This window comes from Nanorana parkeri, unplaced genomic scaffold (assembly GCF_000935625.1).
Source record: "Nanorana parkeri isolate BGI_ZX_2015 unplaced genomic scaffold, ASM93562v1 scaffold1839, whole genome shotgun sequence".
In the NCBI taxonomy this organism is placed as follows: Eukaryota; Metazoa; Chordata; class Amphibia; order Anura; family Dicroglossidae; genus Nanorana; species Nanorana parkeri.
Window position 1 is genome coordinate 223010 of NW_017308107.1, and position 6567 is coordinate 229576.

The following is a 6567-nucleotide window of genomic DNA, read 5'->3' on the forward strand; positions in this document are numbered from 1 at the left end:
TGTGTCCCCTCTGCTGTTGTCCCCCCCCCCCCCCCCCTTCTCCCAGTGATGTGGCTTGTTTGTTATATTTTGGAAAGTGTATCTGTAGTATCAATTTGTCATTCACTAGACTCAACAGCAGATCTGAGATGCTAGGTACAATTAATACAATGTCTATCCAAATATTATGGTGTACTGCTAACTAGTTGTGTATAAATTCTCTTTGTGGCAAAAAAAAAAAATCTTACTCTTACTTACTCTTTCTCAATCAGATTGCAAGGTCATATTGGGAAAAGACTGTCAATAAGCACTGTTTATTGTATTTATTCCTGCTGAACATTCTGCTAAAAAAGGTACCATTCTCTATTTGTAGAAATTGGTGTAAGTAAAGTAGATGAGAAGGTTGATAGCCATGTTTACAAAGTGCAAAGAACCAAGAGAGCGGATGAAATTGAAATTCCTGGGACTGATCTCCAGAAAATCATACAGGAAGGTAAGGCTCTTAAAAAAAAAGATTTCCAAATAGTGCTAGGTGAAAAATCCAGAAACTCGCAAGTTGCACTATGCTAGCGTGCTTGCAGTTCTTGGCTCTCCCAGGAGGCACTGGTGAGGCCCAGTAAAATCACTGATACCTTAAGGAAGCGTTGGAAAGCAAGCATTGCATTTTAGAATAATCTTAGTTTATTGGTATTTTAAAGAACAAAACAATAAACATAACACTATAATAAATAGCATGTGGATAATGATAAAAAAAATTACATAACACAAGCAAAGAAACAAAATATCAATAACAATGAGATCTAATCCTCAACTGAAATAGAATACTGGAAGGTACGTATAGCATGTAAGTGCTAGTGGATCAAATTAAAGGGCGATGCGGCAGAGATAGGGAACTAAATCCACATAACTCTGTGGTAGACCGGTAGAGAGCACAACCAAGCATCACTTCCACACATCTAGGTACAGATCCTAGTGCATTGAAGGGACATTGTAACAATATATAGGGCCACTTACACTTATCGCATAGTACTATAAAAAGGTTGTATTAAATTAACTCACCCAAAACAGTATAGGAAAGAATAAAAAGGAGGGGAAGAGGATCAGATAAGAAAAAAAGGAGGGGGTGAAGAGGGGAAGAGAGGGAAAAATATCCTAAGTGATAGAGACCCATTGACGTGGAACCTTGCAGATAGTGAAGAATAGAGGACAATAATATTCTGGAGCATATGCAGGCCTAGACCTATTCGAAGCAGTGTGTGGTATAAAAACAACAAATACACCCTGTCAAAGGCCTATTCTGAGTTGACCTATAAAAGACACATGGGTATCTTGGAGTTTGAGCATGCTGCATCAACAGGGTTTTAATAGTGTCCTTTGCCTCACGACCCTGAATGAACCCCCACCTGATCCTGGTGAATAATATGAAGGAGTAATGGTTGGCGTCTATTGACAAATATTTTAGAATATATTTTGAGATCAAATCTAGAGAAATATTGGCAATATTAATATAAATAAATATTAAATAAATAGGCCTATAATTATAATATATAATGGGATCCCTGTCAGGTTTTGGAATGAGTGAACATAGTAACATAACATAGTAGGTGAGCTTGAATAAAGACAAAGGGGCTATCTAGTTTAACCTGTGTGTGTGTGTGTGTATGTATATATGCATGTATATATATATATGGCGCTAACCCTTCCCATACCCTTGTATATCTTCCCATATCCTTGATGAAATGTGAGCTTCTAATGCCTGACTTGAAAAATTCGATCCTTGAGATATAGAGTTAAAGACCTTAGTCAAAAGGTCTTTTTTTTCAAATCTCTATAGGTTGAACTCGATGAATGTCTTGTAGAATTTGAATCCATTGGGGTCCGGGCTCTTGCCTGAAGGAGTAGATCAAAGGGAGAGGAGGATTTCCTCTTCCATCAAAGAGGATTCAAGAGAAGCCTCGGTCATTTTATCAGCGGTAGGCAGTGGGGTACCCCTGTGACTTCTACTCTGGGTTACTGCTATGGAACGTTGTAGAACTATGTGTGTTCTGCCTTTATGGAGGTAATATAACATTTGGCCCCACTTAGATGGATTGTTAAGCCCCTCGACATTGTAGGAGCACAATTTCAGCTCAGTGGGAGAGACTAGCCATGGCAGAGGGAAGGAAGCGTGAAAACAAAAGAAAAATCAAAAAGAAAGAAAAAGAGTGGGTAGGGAAATGAAGGTTGGAGGTTAGGTAGGCCGAGGAATTTAGAAAAGAAAAGGAAGACGAAAAGAATAGATAGAAAGATAGAACTAGAAAATGGATAGTGTAGGTTATACAAAAGAGGGATAAAACCCCTCATCAGGCAAAAAGCCTCAGTAAAAAACTATAGCTAAAAAAGCCAAGACCCATGAAGGGCTTGGCCAGCCTACTTGTGGGAAGTGGCATCCCATGGAGCCCTGGAGAATAGACTAACTGTACAAACTTGAGCTGCAGCAAGGTATTGTCAAGGGGAGGGAGAAAAGAGAATGAAACCACAACAGTGAGCAACAGGAATAAAACAAGGAAACTGTGGGTAATTCAAAAGATGCAGGTGTACAGCCATGATGGGGCCATCGACCTAAATAGACAGTGTAACTTAAAAGGGCACAACATGGTTACCAAGCCTCTCCATCTGTGGTGTAAGTTTTGACCCAGTAAAAATATAAGGATGCAATGAACAGTCCATCCTTTAAGTAGGTCAAACCAACATTGAAAGACATCCTAGCTGTGGTAGTATCTAGACTCCAAGGAGCCCATCCATATATTCCAAGAGGGAATAGATGTCACAACTGTGACACATTGTCGGTACATAACTAAGTCCACAGAGATAAAAACTCAAATAATAAAAGGTGTCGCGAGGCTAAAGAGAAGGTGTCACCAGAGCCAAAGCATATGGCATAACAATCAAATCTACAATAACTTCATCACATGTCATAGGTAGAGAAAACAACACAGTAAAATACTCAGGCAGAAATTAAGAGGAACATAATATTGATAACACATAAAAACATGGGGGCATTTCACTATATTTTCATTATATCATTATACATATCATAATGGTGCAAGCTCTATAATAAAATGATCTGTACTTGTAATACTCATCTGCTCTCTTGCTGTACTCAACCATGGTTCTGTAACCTGTATGATGATGACAAAGGCATGTTTTCCCTTGTCTTCCTTTGTTCACTATGTATTTCTTTTTGGAAAAAGAATAAAAAGTTGTAAAAAAAAAAAAGAACACGGGGGCATGGCACAACCTCCTGAGGCTCCTGCCCCGGCTCCTGCCCCGGCTCCTGCCCCGTCTCCTGCGGACATTACTGCCCTCATCCTAGCGCACCAGAGTAAAACCTCTCTACTGGTGTGTATCAACCACCTTAGATAGTTACATAGTTACACAGTTAGTCAGGTTGAAAAAAGACACAAGTTTATCGAGTTCAACCTATAGAGATACGTAGAAAAAAAAAAAGAGAAGAAAAGCCTAAACAGAACGCTATGCCCACAGCTACCCCCTGTTGATCCAGAGGAAGGCAAAAAAACCCTATAAAGCACGATTCAATTTGCTCCAGCAGGGGAAAAAAAATCCTTCCTGATCCCATAAGGCAATCGGATATTCCCTGGATGAACAATTTCTGGTGCTTAATATACCTATAAGAACTCAATATTCAGTAATATTCTGTGCATTTAAAAATACATCCAAATGTTTTTTTAAAACAATTAATTGAGCTAGCTAGAACTAGCTCCTGGGGGAGTCTTTTCCACATTTTCACAGCTCTAACTGTGAAGAATCCTTTCCGTTTGCAAAGGTTAAACAAACCTCTTTTCCTCCAGATACAAAGAGTTGCCCCTTGTCCTTTGCAGTGACCTTAACGTGAATAATTTGGCATAAAGCTCATTATATGGACCATTTATGTATTTATACATAGTGATCATGTTCCCCCTTAATCGTCTCTTCTACGGAGAGATCAGGTCAGCTAATCTTTCCTCATAGCTGAACTCCTCCATGCCTCTTATGAGTTTAGTGCCCAAAACTGAACTGCATATTCCAGATGAGGTCTTACTAATACTTTGTACACGGGCAGGATTATGTCTCTATCTCTGGAGTCTATACCTCTTTTAATACAAGAAAGTAAGTATTTTGCTTGCTTTAGAAACTGCGGCTTGACATTGCATGCTATTATTGAGTCTATGATCTACCAGAACACCCAGATCTTTCTCCACCATTGACTCCCCCAAACATACCCTTCCTAGAGTGTATGAAGCATGCATGCTTTTTGTCCCCAAGTGCATAACTTTACATTTATCAACATTAAACCTAATTTGCCAAATAGATGCCCACTCCTTGCAGAGGAGTGTAATCTTATCCGCTGTGATGTTGATAAGATCAGAGGTAGACTTACCAAAGCTGAATCCCGCTTCTCCTTGGTGGAAGATTCCTCAGATTCCTCAGAACAGGCAGATGCTATCTGCCTGTTCTGAGGGTGCTGAAAATCGTCTCCGAGGGGCGTGGCGAGCTGCCGACCAAGATGGCCGCTGGTTGAGTGAGCTCCGCTCCACCGATCCCCTGGAACGCAGACAAAAGCCACCATAAGCCTACCTGACCGACCATACAGCCACCGGAACCCCCGGACACAACACTCGTCCACACGCGGAGCAATCCCTCGGATGCCCCCGCGCTCACTCTGGTTCTTGCGTTCTGAGGCACCTGTTTACTTTTTAGACTCCGTTGATGTCTGATGTTAAACCCAACATCAGAGGCATCGAACTAGCGGGGGTGGAATATAAGGCAAACCTCTTCGCCGATGACGTTATGCTTACCCTGACTCAGCCGCATACCACAGTACCCAACCTTTTAAACCTTTTACGAAAATTCTTCACCATAACTGGACTCACAGTAAACTGGGGTAAGTCCGCTGCATTGAACGTGACGCTCCCTGGACATTTATATGACCATCTTTGTACCAATTTTACATTCGAATGGGCTAAGTCCCATATCAACTACCTGGGGGTCAAAATTACTTCCACATACAACACTCTATATGCTGCAAACTATGTCCCCCTATTTAGAGACCTAAAGAAAATGCTGACATCCTGGCTCCCTCATAAACTTTCCTGGCTTGGTAAAGTGTGGACATTTAAGATGACCATACTGCCAAAACTTCTTTACCTTTTCAGAACGCTTCCGGTTGCCATCCCCTCCTTCGCCTTACGTTCAATGCAGCGGAGCATCCTCCACTTCACATGGCACCCTCTTAGGGCCAGGGTGGCACGCTCCACCCTATATAAACACAAGAGAGATGGAGGGGTGGGCTTACCCAATATACAACTATACTACCAGGCGTCCCAACTTCTGCCTTTGATTTCCCTACACCAACAACAATCCCCCCCTCTCTGGCTTATGCTGGAAATCCCTAATTGCTCACCGGTGCCACTATCAGCGTTGCCCTGGATACCAACTATTAACAGACCTAAAACCCTGAGTCCACTGATGTCACATTCACTTAAGGTGTGGGATTCCACTAAATATTCTGCCAACCTGCTCTCCCCATATTTTCCACTCCTGCCTTTGGTGTCCCAGCCCCTATTTCCACCAGGAATGGACAACCCCAGAGCATTCCAGTGGTGGACGGACAACGGCTTTAAAATAGTATACGACATGGCACGATCCCCTACCATACCTTCTTGGCAATACCTAAGGGAACGTAAACAGATACCAATGTCTGAACACTTTCGATACCTCCAGCTCCACCACTGGACCTCTGCCTTAATAAAAAGAAGGGAACCTGGTGGTATACTCACCTGTTTCGAGCATATTTGCATGCACGCTCCAGGGGGCCCGGGCCTGGTGTCGGTTTTGTACTCCCAGTTGAATAGACTACCTAGCTATATCACTCACTCTTATGTTCACAGCTGGGGGAGGGAGTTGCGGCAGGAGTGGCCCCTGGAGACGTGGAGACGGATGTGGAAGAGTATCGCCAAATGCTCCCGTAATGTTACCAACGCCGAAGTGGCATATAAAGTGGTTATGAAGTGGTACATGGTCCCGACTAGACTCGCCCATATATATCCTGACTCATCAGGAGATTGCTACCGGGGTTGCAGGGCAGCTGGAGATATGATTCATATTTGGTGGCGATGCCCTATTGCTACCCGATTTTGGATCAGAATCTATAGACTACTCACCGCCTTGTTCCACAAGCATATACCTAGAAATCTTCAACACGCGCTTTTCCACTTGCCCATCCCAGAATTGCATAACTCGCAACGGGCGCTATCGCATTTTATTTTTCTTGCAGCCAAACTTACCCTGGCGGGCAACTGGAAAAAGCAACAGATCACATATATGGAATTCACCCGTAGGTTAGATAACATAATGCTGAATGAAAGGCTGACCAGCATCCTGGAGGATTCACAAACCAAGTTCTTACTCATCTGGGAACCTTGGATCCTCCACCAACACCCCAATATGGATCCGACTAGCTTCCGAGGTATATAACCACGCACAAGGATGTGGGACCGGGAGGGATAATGGGAATAGGGAGAAATGGTCCAGTGGGATGAGAACTGT